The sequence below is a fragment of the Lissotriton helveticus genome, chromosome 10 (genome assembly GCF_964261635.1).
Source record: "Lissotriton helveticus chromosome 10, aLisHel1.1, whole genome shotgun sequence".
NCBI classification, from domain to species: Eukaryota; Metazoa; Chordata; class Amphibia; order Caudata; family Salamandridae; genus Lissotriton; species Lissotriton helveticus.
The window spans coordinates 122309940-122327253 of record NC_136071.1 but is presented as its reverse complement, the minus strand read 5'-3'; positions in this window follow the sequence as shown (position 1 = coordinate 122327253).

Below are 17314 nucleotides of genomic sequence, written 5' to 3'. Positions count from 1 at the left end.
CTGCTGGAGGCAATTCCGGCAGGGGATGCCTGGACAATAGGTTTCCTGTCACAGGGAGGTGTAACCACCTCCGAGACAGGCTTTAGTGTATTGGGGCTGGGTGGGTGCATTCAGAGAATGCTTTTCAGACAGTGCTGGGGGCACACTTGGTGTCCCTGTGCATATGGCAGTTCAAACCGGTTGCAGGGGCACTCAGCCCCTGCTCTGCTGCGAAACTGGACAAAGGGAATGGGTGTAACCATCCCTCTTCCCAGACAATCCCATAGGTGGGTCCCCAGAGTATGTCAAACCCCCTTTCTTAGTATAAGTATGGGACCTCAGTCCTTAGGACATCGGATTACACCTGAACAAAACACTGCAACATATATCCTGGAACTTCGACATTCTACATCGACTAGAAGACAGAAGAATCTCCCTTGGGGTCAAGGAGTGACTCCCCTGTTCAAACAGGCACCAAAGAAGCATCTTGCCGGTCTGCATTTCCAAGGCTCCCGCCATACCCCGAACTATTTGCGACTAAGGACATGGACTTCCAGACTTCTCCGAAGCCGACACGAGATCCCAGCAAAACTGAGACCCGCAGCCCTCACGAGTGATGTGGGACCGGAACTCCTGGACACTTGCAAATTTGCTAGTGCATCCACTTCCCGAGCTTTCCTGAATTTGTGCATTGGGTTACTTGTAGTGCAAGCCCCGAGAACCATCTGCACTGAAGATTGTGGGCCTACACTCCACGATGTTCCGTGAGCTTGCTTCTAGCATTTCTGCTCGAGGTCCCTTTGCGAACCCTGGTCCGATGACTGGTGGGTCCCCACGAAGGTAACGCTTCTTTACCTTAGGCTTCTCTGGTTGCTCCAGATGTGCCCTGACACCCCTCCAAAGGGTGAGTCATTCAGACCTTGCTGGTCTGCACAGAAGCCAATCTTTGCATTCTTTGTGGGTTGCTGTTGCCAGTGCTTGTTGGGTCCAATCCAGATACCAACACTGCAGCACTTGACATCTGACATGGGACAGCGCAAATCTAGCTCCAGGTTGTACTTGACACCTCCTTGACACCTCCTCGTCCTCGTGGCTGAAGAGTCAAGCTTCACCTTCTTCACCTGAAATCAAACAACATCGGTTGGCATCTTCTCTTCGCCTTCCTGTTCACTGGCAAGTGATCCAGACTCTGTCCCCTCTGCTTTCAGGTTCTTCACATCTCCGATCCACCCTTGGATCCACCCGTACACTTTCCACTTGATCGCCAGCAGCACTTTGCAGCAAGCAGCTCGCCATTGAAATCGCCAACAAAACCCGACATAAAAAGACACCTATGCACCCGGCTTCCCTGGGTGAGGTAACTCGAGTACTCCGGTTCTCCATGGGTGTTGACTCTAGAACCTCCTAGTTCTAAAGGGGTGTGCTCCAAGTCCTCTTCTAAGTGTCCTTAATCTTTAAATTTCCAACCGCTACTTTCCCCATGGAAGTTAATGGTGATTTGAGGCTGTGTTTAGACACTGCGCGCATCCCCCGTGTGTCCCTTGTGTCACTACCATGGGTGGTTCCTGATGGCCCCAGCAGTTCTAAAGGCTCTTTGCCTTGTATCTATGTCAGTCATGGTTCTTATCCCACTTTCTTAATATATGGTTTGGTGCGCCCCTAGGGCTCAATGTATATTGTGCTAATTTACTGTGTGCTAAATAAGTTTACTGAATGTACTTTTGCCTCTAGCGTCATAAAGAGACTAGACAGATGTATTTAAAATAAATACATATATTTTATATATATAGCTGTTGTGGTTCTCCTTTCATTTGGTCATTCATGAGATTATAGACTGGTAAAATAAGCTGCTTTACATTCCTTCAAGACTTAGCCTGCAGGCTGCTCTCCACTAGGATAGCTTTCTATATAGGTTGTCTTTAAACCTACCATCAATAAGGGTCATTTGGACTGGTGCAAGGTGCCCATATGCCAGGCCAACTTCTCACATGGACCTTGCCAAGTAGTGACTTTATTACTTGTGGTGGACACCAATCCACCCCAACTAATAAACCACTTCCTCACAAGGGACGTGTGAAATTCATGTCATCTCATTTTGTGTAATTCCGGAAAATTCAGAAAATCTGTGTGAAATTATGTGAAATGCAAACCTGCATTTAGTGTTAGATTTTAGTGCAAAATACAACTTTGCATCCATTTGGGAAACAAGGACGCATTGCATGCTAAAAATGCAATAAAAGCAGGTGCAACTTGTATTCTATTCATTTGCATTGTTTTCTTGCCCCATGGTAGGATTTTTATCCGAATGGACTAGCAATTATGCAACATATTGTAATGGCATCATTTCGCGTAACACCCGTAATATGAAATGCTAGACATTTTGCAAGATTACGCTGGTGCTAGGTCTGCTTATAAACTCCATATTCTGTGAACGCCTCTACTAAAGAATCCTCAATGTGTATCTTTAAACTATTTCCGTAGTGCACTGTCTTTTGACTGCATTTTATTAATTTCAGATCATTCAAGCCCATCTATGTCCATCCTCTAGACAACTTTGACTGCTTGACAGATAAAGCAATCAATGCTCAACCAGTACATGTTGCTATTTGCTGGGCTGGGGCTCACATTTTAGGTCCTTATTGATAAATGTAAACTTAAACTTTTGTGCAAGTTTATGACTGTTTGCAAATCACAAATGTATTTTACAAGCAGTCTCTTTACAAGTGCAGAGTCTCCACACATAAAAAGATAGGACTGTTCTGTCTTTTTATGTCTGAGAACTCCACACTTGTAAAGATACTACTAGTAAAATATCTTTGTGAATATCAAACAATTGTAATTTTCTATCCAAAAATGTATTTTTACCTTTGTGAATCATGCCCTTAGTGTTCATTTTGGAACAGAATGCACAGCTGTTGTTGCAGTGATGTACAATCAAAAATGGATATCTGGTCCTCCATGCTTGGAGACATACCCCACTTAAATGATAGAATCTTCAGAGAAGCATACAATCAGTCAAAAAGGTTACCAGAGAGATGCACTGACTGTCCACCACACATGGTGTGACATACACTTAGCACACACCAAGAGAGGGAACATTTTGGAGGGTGAGGGCAATATGACTGGTATACATTGTCCCTAATCAGACATGGAGGTTGCACTCAGAAACTAGTTAGGATGAAGGGTCTGTTCCACCCTTGCACAGGCACATACATTTGAAGCTACATCCGTACAGATGTGTCTAGCTACTGTGTTCTTTCTTAAATGAGATAACGGAGAAATCGTGGGTGTGTGGGGATACTTCTCTTTCAGTAATGGGATATTACACTGCTTTGTTGCCATGGTATTACTAATAGCTCTCAGTACACAACTCTGCATGCACTAATGCAGGAGAACCTCTTTGCTAATATAGATCCAGGAGTAAATCAACATCAAGAGTTTTCTGTATTTAATTTGTCAGAACTTTGGGTAGGTTCTACTGTGTCCCTATCCCCCCCCCCCCAAGTAAATTCTGCTATTGCTGGATGGCTTATTGACTGGGTGTGGTGCTAACGCCCTCATTTGAGTCCTGCAATCTGGAATTTGGGAAAGATGTAGTATTATGCCATTATATCCCAATTTTGAGCTGTGAATCTAGTAATGTTGCAGTATTTCCCCATACACATTTTGTCAAGTTCCACCTAGCAAAGTTTGTTTGCTTGGGCAAAAATTGTAGGGTTGTGACACTACTTGCAGACCCGATTTGGGTGCATACTCCGACTTGTCCATGAACTGGACCACTAGAACACCATTAATGAAGACATGTATACTTTCTTACTTACTTGGATAGCACGGTTTGTTTTTGTATGATGTCCATTGTAAACTAAAGTTTGTGAATTACAATTATATGAGACCTGCGGATCATTCAAAATTATTTTCTTTAAGTTTATACAAATACATTGCTCTGAAGCCTGGAAATTATGCAAGATTTTTTGGAGTGCACTCAGGATGCCGAATGATAGTAGTAAGTCAATGGCATGCAGTATGTCGGTGGAAGAGCTGGGGAAGAAAGACAAGGGCGCATATTTACAAGTTCTTAACAACACCAGAACGTCACTTTTTGAGACGTCCTGGTGGCGATAAGTCCTGCGCCTTACTTACAAGACGGCGTTATGCTACTTAACGTGGCTTAACGCCGCCTTGAAAATAAGGCCAACCTTTCATGCTACACTTAGTATGAAAGGGGCGTGCAATGGGTTTTGTGGTGGGCGTTCCGCCACAACACCCATTGATTTTGACTCTGACCCCTATTTACAAGGGTGGCGTAAATATGGGCAGCACCAAAATTTAGACCCCAAAAAACCTAGTCTTAGCAAGGAAAAACGAGGAGAAAGTATTAATTTCTCCTCGTTTTTGCTAGTTCTATGTGTGATTCATTGTGCGGCACACACAGAAACAGCAAATCACCATTCATTAAAAAATGACGATTTGCCACTTCTATGTGTGCAACACAACGCAGTACACACAGGAGTTACAAATCACCATTAGTGATTGTTTATGTGCAGGAAGGGACACCTTCCCACACATACATATTCATTCCCTCAATGCAGACACCCTATCACTATGGTCCAAGGGCGCATGCGTTTGCCGTAGGCACCTGAATTTAGCACCAGCGCTAGGGTAAAAGCAGGGGTGCACTGTATCATTGTAAAAACGGCACATACATGCGTTTTCAGAATGGCAGAGTGCAGCTTTAACAATTTTGGCTTAACTCTGCGCTCTGCCATTCTCTTGTAAATATGCCCCAAGATCTTTTCAGATAAATAGATTTCTCAAAGCATCATTTAAGTACACTTTTGAGTTTTCGAGGTGGGTCTGTAGTTGTTACATTTACAACTTTTACTTGTTAAAATCTATATGGAGAAATGGGCAATTATTATTTTCCATTTACCTGTATGGACCATGGAAAATGTATCTGTCTTATTGTTCATTTACTGCAATCATGCAGTGTGCTCTTGCTGCCATCTTGAGACAGTGCTGCTTTCTCTGCAGTCTCCCCTTCAGGGCCTGCTGATGGTGTTGGGGCTACTAGACCCCTGCACTTTTGTGGTCAGTTGCTTTGTGTGTTGATTATGCCTCATGGATTTAGGCAAATCTCCAGTTGTTCCTTTTCTCAACAAGCAGACAGCTCTGGGTATTTTTCATTCACACCAACATCTGGAATCTATCCAATAAACATTAGGTCAAGGATAATGGGTTTTGGTTTGAAGAACAAGATATTACTTGTGAATAACTGGCCGTCTTTGACTCCTGTAATCCCTGTGTCTTTGATGGTTATGTGCCTTCTATGATATAGTACTTGCATCTGCATAGCATGTATAGGTTCATGACAAAAGTTTATTGTAGTTTGGTGGGCACTGAATGGGTATGTGGTAGAGCCAAGACAAATGGCAATCGCGCAAGGTTGAGCACTCTGCCGTTAATGAATGCCACGTCTTTAGTGCCCTATGTCCCTTTTTTGGATGTCTCCCAAATGGTGATGTTCCTTCACAAAAGACATAGTGCATTAAGGTGTTTGCTAAAAAGATGAGCTTTATGTGCTATGAATCTAGTGCTGTCAGGTGGTATTAGGTGTGCAAACAGGAAGTGGGTGGTGACTTCCAGAAATGACTACGTGTCATCGTCTATCATATGGAGGGCCTTCTTAGATGTATGTATAAAGCTTTTATATTACTATTGTCATAGGGCCAGTGTAGATAAAGCATCAGTGATAAACCCACAGCAATTTCAGCAATTGAGTGAGCAGAGTAAATTAATTGGAAAAGTGGCTAATATCTTAATCTGGTAAGAATCTTTTCAAGAGCAGATACCACCTGTGTGCTCAGTTGGTAAATGCCTGTGAGTGTAGTGTGCCAGATGAGAAATAAAAAAACAAGTGTCTAGCAGCACAGTTAATATGCAACGCTGTTTCCCAGAATACAGTGACTACAGGTGCTTTGTTGAAAGTATATGAACATCTTCCTATGGTAGTCGTACAATGTCTTGTGAACAGTACGGTGTACCTTAAACAGGTCTCTTTCCAAAACCTGGGCCAGCAAACTGCTTCCAGGGTACATGATCTGAGTATGTTACCGCAGTGATTGAAGTTGCTGCATGGTTCTGAGCACTTTGTATTTCCTTTTGAGTCTGTTTTTATACAAACTGTTACAGATGAATTTGCAGTAGTTCAGGTGATGCACTGGTGACAGCAGGTGGGCTCCCTGAATAACGATTCCACAGTACCGATGGAACAATAGTGCAACATATAATGATGTGGCCTCCCTGCAGAATGTGGTCAAGGACCCCTGTCACTCCCATAATCTCATGGATATTCATATACCTTTGGCTGAAAGGTAGTCAGCGGCCTGCATCACCAGGGCCAGGGTTTACTCCCCTGCGGTGAATAAAATGAGAGAGACGTGGATGCTGTAAAGCAATAGCAGCACATGCGACACACAACGCTAATACAACATGCGCACAGCATTGTATCGTTTAAATCCTCCTATGAGTGTGAGTGAGAGAATTGGATTCATGCTCAGCCCACCATAATGACTCCCAAGCATCTCAGGCCTTTTTGGCTAAACGTTGAAGTATGAATGAGTATCAAAAAAGTGGGAAGCAAAGGCACAACAAAGAATCAGACGACTTCCTATCTGGGGTTGTGGGAATATATAATAAGAATGGATGACGGAAGGAAAACAAGCATGCCACGAGGCCATGCACCCAGTGCACGACTGCCACCACCACACTCTTGTCCCTTAGGTGTCAAGGGCGCATGCATGTTCATGTATGTGCATTTATTCCTGTATGGTGCTTGGTATGTTGGAGTGTGTGTATATGTGTGTGCACACACATGCATGAGTGCCTAAGCGCGTGCCTTTTATTATTGTGTGTGTTTATGCATGTGTGCATATGTAACAAGGCCTGTGGGTTCTATGTCTCTGTGCACATGCCCAGCACCACACCACATCTCCCTGCTACAGGTGATCGAGGGTTGATCACATGTTTTGTTGTCTCGGCTCATAAGAAGAATTGTTCTTAGTTAGATATTGCCTTGTTTATAGTAGTGAATGCAAACTTGCAAAATGATCACATTTAATTCACCGCTAAGATTTTTAAAACAAAACTTATTTAATAAAAATAGAACCATATATTATGTCTGTTGTGTACCTTTGCAGGGATCGTTTTTGAAGATAAGCTTGTTTATGTGGACTGATTGCATGTGTCATCTGATGACCTCATTGCTTGAAGTTTCCTTCTGGTTATATGACAGAAGCTGATGGGCTGGACACCAGACAGCACATATCTATGCGGGTGGTGCCATAAGTAATTGCAGCAACTTGGCCGACTCTGTCAGTAAAAGTATCTGTACTGGCAAGCAGGCACATTAAGACCAAGCCAACTTTGCTCCATGTTCCCTTACTCAATCAATGGCCTTGTTTCAGTTGCAGTCTATTGTAAGGTGCAACTTACGTTGACTCAATTTCCTTTCATGTTTGAAGTGGAGAGGGAGAAGACAGGCTAAATGAAATTCCTCATTCAGTGTCATGGGAGCCTCAGCTGAGCTCACCTGCAAGGTCGTTCCTCGCAGGCACGCACCTACCTAAGAGCAAGTTTGTGACAGGAAGCAGAAAGGATTACGAGTGTCAAAGCAGAGCAAGTGCATGCCACAAGTCATGTGCTACCTGAAGAGAAAAAGACAAAAAAATCAAGTCAATGCAGTGCAAACACATGCACTCGTATGGAGTATGTGGAAGCAAGTAACAAAAAAACTAGTGTGATACTAAACAAAAGATGGCCGGTGTTGCTTTAGAATGCACAATGGAAATGGCTTTTAATTGTGCGTCCTAAAGGAATGCCAGCCATCTTATGAGCTGATCTTCTCGATTCAAGCAGAGAATGTAGTGTAAGGGCTAGAGCGGCGGGAGGCTCAACATCCTGTAATTCTGTGCAAACCACTTGCTAGTGGTCCTGTAAATGCTCCGATACCTTCACGCTATCTTAAATTGATAAAATAAAAGCACGAACAGCGAGAGGGGATTGGGAAAAATGTTTGCTCATGAAATACGTGCAGCCATGGGGAGATTAGACAAAGGGTGGAAGACAAACAAAACAACCACATGCGCTGTGAAGGAAATAGTTAATAAAAAGTTCCACAAAGCAAATGAAAATAGTACTTGGGCTCTGGGACAGTAATAAGAGAAACACATGAGGAACAACAGTATATTTTTCTACAACCAATGGAAATGGAGGAAAAGTAAGTGGCAAGCACACAAATCAAAGAAAAGTAAGAGCGGTATGTAAGCCCTTTAAAGATTTATATTAAATACAACAGATTTCACTAGCATATCTCAAGCGCTGTGCAGGCGAAACCTAAAAGTAGGCGCTCTGCTCTGCCCTGAGACACACTTGCATGGCTCCAGTGCTTTTTGGTACAGAAGAAACTCAGCAAAAACCTCTCTCTACTTTCAGTACAGAAACAGCTTGCAGAAATATAAGCTTCCTTTGAGTCGCATGACCTTTCAAATAATGGAGATTAAAGGAATACTTAATAGCTTGTTTGTGTATGAAATTTTTCCAATTAATTCATTGGGATTAGAGATGCAAACAAAGTTGCGCACGAACTGGGATTAAAATATTAAAATTTGGTGCAATATTACACTCCCCCCACCCCCCACATTCGTTTCACCAAGAAAAGGTTTTCTGGAATTTGTGCAGCGAAACTCCAGAACATTCCAAGTTTCATAACACAAAGTGGGGGAAGCTGTTCAGCATTACAGGGTTATCCCTGATTCCAATGTGTGGACTTTGGAATGTGTAGGTCATACATCAGTTAGGAAATGCATCCTCTGGTGATATTTGGCGTATCTGGTATTACCTCCTCAAATACCAGGGTACACGGAGGGATGTCATTAGTCATAAGCACAGCATATTACCTCACTCCTTCAAAATTCATACCTCATGCATTTGGAGTAGGATTTTACCTAGATTAGATGTCCTGTCACAAGCTGCAAATTCAAAGCTTTTACCTCTACAATGACACAGTCAAGGGAGAATTTCCTCAAAAATTGGTTGCACCAGGGATTTAGCGTTTTATAGAATTGTATGGAAATATCGATTTGACACTAAAGATAATTGGTGGTAATTTTTTCCACATGTATCTACTTATATCTATGAGCCTGAAATTGTCTGAAACTATAGTCTTTATTTAAAATGATGTAGATGTGTGTTCATATGTATCACTGTTACATATTTTCATCCTTTCCCTCATTCTGAAGGAATTTCCAGGAGGTGGATAAACATTTCGACTTTTCCATATTTATTTCACTGTCTTCTTTTTCTGTTGCTGTTTCCTTGCTATAAAACATATAATATATGTGTTTATTTATTTCATTTTACATAGTACAGACATAGCTTCAAGGCACTTTAAACCATTTCCCGCTTGGTCCACTTTAATATATGGTGTGATGGAAAGGTGAGGGACTTGGATTCCAGCTTTTCCAGCACCATACTTCACACAGCCGAAGATGCCGATATGTTAGAATAAAACAACGCTGGCTCATATAAGATAATGGAAACCGAAAATGGTTGATTTAAAATGGTTCTTCTCCCAGAGGAGTTTACTCAATTGTGCTTTTTAAGCAGTCAGTAATATATCTGTAAATAACTCCATGGTCCTCTTTTTAGAATTGCTTTAGAATAATGTAAAAAATGTGTTAATTAGATAAAGGTGTTTGCTTCAGAATGGCATAATGCACTTAATTTATATCTATGATGTGTTAATCATTTCCTAATTTAGAAGAGTTCTGGAATGAAATGTCTGACACAAAAAAACACTCCTGACGTACATCTGTGCGTGCTGCATTCCTTTTCAAACTTATAACTGGCTTAGGGGAAACTGTCAGACAATAAGCAGCAGGTAGAAAACTTGTCAGTCAACATATTTGCCATTTGTAAGATTTCTTTCAGTCTATAGGCTGTTACACATGCTAATATTTAGAGTTTGGTGGACAGAATAATCCAGTTACAAATGTGGTGGATGTCTCATAATGCAATATACCCTATGACACTTGTAGTGCAGCGCGCAGTAAACATGTTTTGACAGAGTGCTCCGTCCGTCAAACTCTAAGTAAGCCACATAGTCTTGTAAAGTTTCTACACACTATTTTTCCAAATTAAGCTAATTTTTTTAAATAAACAAAAATTGTAAAATTAATTAGTATACAAAGCAAATGTGAAGAAAAGCAGTATGTGGTGAATAAACTGAAGTCCTGCATTTAAAGAAGGCATTACAGATTTTCAGTCGAAACGGTTTTACGAGGCATTCAATATTACTGCACGAGGTATTACCACATGTGGTAGTACAGTTGGTTGGCGTGACCACATCCTTCTAGGCCACCTGGGACATCATTTCCAGTCCTGATCTTCTGAATTCTAGGCGTTTGTGTCTTGTGTTACTTTCATTGAACTAATTAGACTAACATACCTGAAAACAATGATTTGTAGGTGAAAAGTTCAGGGCTGGAGACATGGTTGTAGAGATCAGGAGTGAGATGATCACACTACAGATGGTGGACTTGGAGACAGTGTCACTAACTACTTCACTACGATGGAATAAAAAACTTCAACTATGCAGATGGCTGATCCTAATTTATATAGCAGAGATACGCATAATTAGAATCTCCTGATACTTATGGATGTGTGACGTGGAAACATGGACTTTTCAAGCTGAGGTTCAGAAAGGTGAAATTTGGCATAGGAAAGTGGAAAACTTACAAACCTATCAATGGCTGAAACACTCTTCTAGTGTTCAGAAAGGCTGCAGTAAATAGGGAAACTGGGTTTAAAAAATATGACTGGAAAATTTGTTGTGGGAAGTGGTAGTGGGAGATATTTCATAACCTGAAAACATATTTCAAAGGGTTAAAAAAAAAAGCAATCCTACAATTAGAGATGTAAATACGAATATCTGCAATACTTACTCTGGTATATTGCCCACCCTTGCAATAAGAAAGGTCCTAAACATACAGTGCTTATGTGCCATCCTTCTATTTTTTCATGAAGCTCACCTTGGTTTTTTTTTCTTTTTGGTATCAGTTTGAGGGATCCTCAGTGCCTACGGGGTCTTTGAACTGCAAATTAGTGCTCAACATAGTTAAAACATTTTTTTTTTAAATAGAGTTTTATATTGCATGAACTAGACCCGAAGATATCAGGTATTGGAGTGCTTTACATGTGCACCAGTTGCATTACAGAGAGACAGATTCATAAAACACTGTGTTGGTGAACTGTGCAAGGCGAGATCTCTCTGTTTATCTTCCTATTCCAATGCCTCAAATGGATAGCCACTAAGACCTACACTACTTGAACCATGGCTGGTGGCAACTGGTTGTACATTTTGGGATTACTATTTGTACCCTGAGGTGTTGCCTAGAACCTCCCCTCCACCCCCCCCACCCTTCTGTAAATTTAACCCCAGAGAATTAGATTAGAAGGGGGCCCTCACTACGTTTAGTTTTTTAGTTTTAAATAAATGTACAATTCACAAAGAATATTGATGCAACCTTTCAAGATCATTAAGATGAGTGTGTTTGGTAAATTGTTTACAGATATTACTGCGACACTTGTGGTTAGTTTTACAAGTAACTATTCGCAAATATTTACTTTACTGTAATAGAGTTTGCAAGATCGCTGACGAGTGCTACCCAAAACGGACAGACAAACTCACTACTAACTTTTTCTTCTTTGTTTTTACTGCATGATGGATTATGGGAAGGGGGCTATTTGAGATGTCTCACCAGGAAGGGAAACTCTGTTTCAAACTGCCTAGCAGACCTATAAAATTGTGAGATAGAGTTAGGCAATATGGCTGTCTTCCTTCAGAGCTCTGTAGACCAGACTTGAGTATTTACCCCATTTTTTGTAGCAGCTTGCTGCGATGTTGCCTGCTTTTGGTACCCATGAGAGGACACATAGGAGCAGTGCTGGGCTTGCAAAGATTATGGTTGGCACAGCAGGGACTGTTCTAGAGGTCATGGAAGTGTGAAGGAACCAAATTGGTTGACAGGAGTGGAGCACAAGAGTGCGGTATCCTTGGTGAGAGTAGTACATCTTCTCCCCTGAAGTACTGAGCTGAACAGCAGACAAGGAGAGGTTTGCTCTGTGGGCCTGTTGAACAATAAACGAACCAGGATCGATGTGCTCTATGAACACCTGCTAGGGGTGGGGCTCTGTGAGAGGACCTAATAGAAAATAGAATATTGGAATGTTGAGCGCTCCACTGAAAACAATAGTGTGCTTCCGGCTTCTAATGGCTGATAGAAGCCCGGTGCATCAACTTTCCAATGTTTATCAAAGGTCTCAAGGGACTGAGGGGATTTCAACACCCTTGGGCTCAGTGACGCCTTTGTTTTACAAATTAGAACATTCTGCCATCTAGGGGGCGGAAATTTCTAATAGCCATAGAGCCCTCCGTAGCGGGGTCTACCGGCCATGAAAGCCCACGCCCTTGTTGCAGGCCCAAGCTGAAAGGTGGAGCGGGCCTTTAATGGCCGGTAGAGCCCACTACGGAGGGCTCTAGGCTACATGAGATCCTAAAGACTGGGACACTTTTTCTGGGGCCAGTAAACAGACCTGAGCTGTTGGATGTAGCAGAATCTTGAGAATTAATCATGCCTGACAAGGCACAGAAAAGGGCAAAAAAAGCAACTGGAAAATAAACTGTGATTAATGATCTGGCTAAAGGGCAAAACAAAACGCTGGGTATGTTGGACACTTATCATAAAGAAATTGTGCAAGGTGGAAAGATTGGTCTCTGCAATGGAAGTGAGAGTTGAGACAATGGAGTCCAGCGTTGCTGGTGTAGGGGCATCTGTGAAGTTGATGGAGAGTAAGGTGCTTATACATGACAATTGGACTGCTACCCTTGAATACCAGATACAGGAGCAAAGTGACTCAGGACCGTGTTGGTGGAGACCATGATCTTGATAGACAGCAAAGTGGAAAGGCTTGAAACTACATGTTAGGACTGCCAACATCCCCATCGTGTGATTTTAGCCAGTGGTCCAGACACCTTTATGGCCGAAGCAATTTGCTAATTTTTTAGGAACATTCGGTTTCTGTCAAGGACACTATGGTGGGTTGATGCAGAATGCTTATAGTCTGCCTTGCAAAGCATCATGCCTACATGCTTCCTCTGCCAAGGTCATAGCTGGACTTTCTGATCTAAATCTTCGGGAGTCAGTATCGTGGGTAGCAGCTTTATCGAAGGACTTCCTACAAAAAGGTGACAAAAATGCTCTTCGTTCCATATTTTGTGACCCTGGTTCGATGAGATAGAAGTAAGATGCAAGTGCTTCACAAATAACTATCACACATAAGCATTTGGGTGGCAATGAGAAATCCAGCGTGGTGTGAACTGTGGCGTGCAGACAAGCACTATCCTTTTTTCTGATTCTGATGCTGTGCACTCTTTAATTTAGGCTCCATGCTCTTAAGCAGTCAATTGATCTAGCCTTAGGTATGGGTAATTGGATATGGAGAGTTTACAAGCCTCGCCACATGACCTTTTCCTCGCCCCATCATGAGATAGGGATTGTGGCTTTTGAGAAGGTGGATATTTGAGAAGCCATTTTTCTATTGGTTTTAAAGGTGGCAAATCTTAGTCAGTACATAATAAATACAAAAGAAAACGTGTTTTAGAAAGAAGATGGTGATGAATGAATGAATGAATGAATGAATGAAATTATTTGTAGAGCGCACGATGGCCAAAGCGGCTTCCTGGCGCTGAGAGCTCTAGAGGACAGAACAGACAGGGCCAGGAGGTTTAGCGGGGGTAGGCCAGGGCAAACAGAAAAGTTTTTAGCGCTTTACGAAAGTGTGAGAGAATGGGGATAGAACGCAAAGAAAGAGGAAGGGAGTTCCAGAACCGGGGAGCAAGAACAGAAAATCTAGTTCCACCAGTGCGAGATTTGTGGAAACGGGGAACAGTGAGGAGGGCAAAAGAGGATGAACGAAGAGTGCGGGCAGGGATGTGACGAGAGATCAGAGAATTGATGAAAGCCGGTGCAGAGTGATCAAGGGCCCGATAAACAAGGCACCCTAGCTTGAACAAAGATCTCTGCAGAATGGGTAACCAGTGGAGGGATTTAAGGACAGGAGTGATGTGATGGGTTTTGGGTAAGTGAAAGATGAGACGGGCAGCCTGATTTTGGATAGCTTGAAGGCGGCGGGTTTCGTAGGCAGGAATGCCTGCGAACAAGCTATTGCCATAATCCAGGCGGGAAGTGATAAGGGCAGAGATAATGATTTTAAGAGAGTCCAGAGAGAAAAAGCGGGACATTTTTCGGATGAGCCGAAGGGAGAGGAAGCAAGAGGACACCACGGCGCTGACCTGGCCGTGCATGGACAGGTCCTGACTGACTTTGATGCCCAATGTTTTAACGGAGGGAACCGGAGTGGGAGGGGGGCCAAGAATAGGGGGCCAGAAGGCAGGGGACCAAAGCCTGGATGAGCCGCCAATCAAGACAAGCTCAGTCTTATCTGGATTGAGCTTGAGGTGGTTGGCGCCCATCCACCCAGAAATAAAGACCATAGTGGAATAGAAGAAAGATCGAGAATGAGAAGAAGAAGAAAGATCAAAGACGAGCTGGAGGTCATCAGCGTAATTATACACAGAGACCCCCAGCTCAAGAAGGGAAGAGATAAGTGGATGGATGTAAAGATTGAAAAGAAGGGGAGAGAGGGAGGAACCTTGGGGAACCCCACAGGGCACCGGGAGGGGGGGAGCGGAAAAACCGGGGAGGTGAACAGCTTGAGAACGTCCTGTCAAGAAGGACGTGATCCAAGAAAGGGCAAGGCCTTGTATGCCCGCTGCGCTGACACGGTCCAAAAGAATGTTATGGTCGACCGTGTCAAACGCAGCGGACAAGTCGAGGAGAATCAAAGCTTGGGGAGAGTTGACGTCGGCCTTGGCTTTAAGCTCGTCAAGGACGGCAAGCACCACGGTTTCGGTCGAATGACCCGAGCGAAAACCCGCTTGATGAGAAGCAAGGAGTTGGTTCTGATCGACATAGGCAGAGAGACAGGAGGTGACGTAAGATTCTAGAATTTTAGCAAGAAAGGGAAGAAGAGAGATAGGTCTGAAATTAGAGGGGAGAGAAGAATCAAGACCAGGTTTTTTAAGAATGGGGGAAACAATAGCAGATTTAAATGAAGAAGGGACCAATCCGGTGGAAAGGGAGGCATTGAGAAGGGAAAGAGGGGTGGTAGGACAGGAGGAGAAGAGAGTTTTAAGAATGCGGGCAGGGGCACAGTCGGTGGGAGAGCCGGACTTGGTTTTAGTGAGCAGAGCTAAGAAAGAGTCTAAGGAGAGGGGCGGGAAAGAGGAAAAGGAGGATTTAGGCGCAGAGGGAACAGAGTGAATTGGAGTAAAGGGAGTAGCCGAAATGTTAGATTTAATTTTAACAATCTTCTCGATGAAGAAGTTGTTTAACGAAGAGCAGAGAGCCTGGGAGGGAGTAAAGTGAGGGCAAGCACGATCAGAGGTGGCTAGATTTTTGACCAAGGAGAAGAGTTCCTTGGATTTATTGGCCGATAGGGTTACTTGATCGGAGAAATACTTGGTCTTAGTGGCCAGAATGGCCTTCTTATACTCCTTAAGAAGAGATTTGTATTTGGCCTTGAGGTCGGGGCAGTAGCTACGGCGCCAAAGGCGCTCCGAGCGTCTAAGTTCCAATTTGAGGATCTTAAGTTCCGAGTTAAACCAACGGTGGGCCTCATGAGGACGAATGGACTTGACTAACTTAAGGGGGGCTACTAAATCGCATGCAGAGGAAAGCCAGTTGCCAACTGCAGCGGCCTGTAAATCAAGGGAAATGCCAGTAAGGTCGGGAAGAGAGGAAGCAAGGGAATGAGAGAGGGAAGACAAATCAACACGATTCCAGCTACGAGAGAAAACGTTCTTGGGACGAGGGGGTTTAAGAGGGGAACCAATGTTGATGGTAAAGGAAATGAGGGCATGATCGGACCAGGTACAAGGGAGGATGCTGGGGGGGGAAACTATGTCCTGGGATGACCAGACTTGGTCCAGGATTTGTCCAAGATTGTGGGTAGGGACCAGTACATGGGATTTAAGGTTGAGGCATAAAAGAGTGGCCGTGAGGTCCTTGGACGCTGAGTCCTCCCTGGGGTCGCCAGGCCAGTAATTAAAGTCGCCTAGCAGGAGAACGGAGGCGTTGTTGACTACAAGCGTAGCGAGAAGTTCCTGCAGGGAGGCCACGAACAGAGGCATGTTCAGGGGAGGGCGATAAACGAGGACGACCGTGAGAGGTGCAGAAAGATTAGAGGAACGGGCGACCAGAAAGTCCACTCCAGCTATAGATGATTGGGAGAGAGGCTGGAATTGGATAGTGGATCGAACAATCATAGCGACACCCCCCCCGGTCTTGCCCACGGGGCGGTCAGCCCGGAGGGCATAGTAAGAATCGGGAAGGATGGCAAGAATGTCGGGAAGAGAGGCCTCAGAAAACCAAGTTTCCGTTAAAAACAGAAAATCTGGAGAGTCTGTGGTAAGAAGGTGAAACAGTTCAAGTTGGTGCTTGCCTGCCGAACGAGTGTTAAGGAGATAGGCAGAAGCAGTGTGAGGGGGTGATGAGGGTCCAATGGGGGGAGGTCCAGAGTCCTGCGTAGGCAAAGGAGGAGTGGGGCGTGAAGGCACAGCACAATCTGAATGGGAGACATAGATATCTAATGCCACAAGATGCTGCATGAGGGTGTGGGGGAGAGGCACACGAGCGGTGCAGGAGAGGAGTTGTGCAGGCGTGTATGACAACAAAGGGGCAGGGGGTGAGGTCCCTGGTCCCGGCCCGTCGCGGACGGGCGCAGACGGGCTTGACTTAGGCGCAACTTCGGCGCGACGAGCGCTCGTCCGCTGCGCGGCCGGGATAGAAGTGCCATAAGTAGGGAACCGGAAGTAGCAGGGCGTGGCAGGGGGTGGAGGGACAGAGGAGCTGACCCGCCAACCAGAGAGCAGCCCAAGATGGTCACCACGCCCGTCCCCGCCCTCGTGACCTGCCCGTCAGAGGGGGAGGGAACGCTCGGCGTGGGGCGCTCTGGCGGCGACAGAGGAGGGAATCCCAAAAGGATAAGGGGTGCGCGATGACCTCAGCGCAGCCCCTGAAGCAAAAGGCAAGTGAATTAAAAGTGTCCAGGCACTGTTTTTAAAAGAGAAGTTGCGCCGCGCCTCAGCAGCGTTGTTGCTCCCGGCGAAGCCTCGGGAGATCTGTCAGTTCAGTAGAGCTAAGGCGGGACTCGCCCG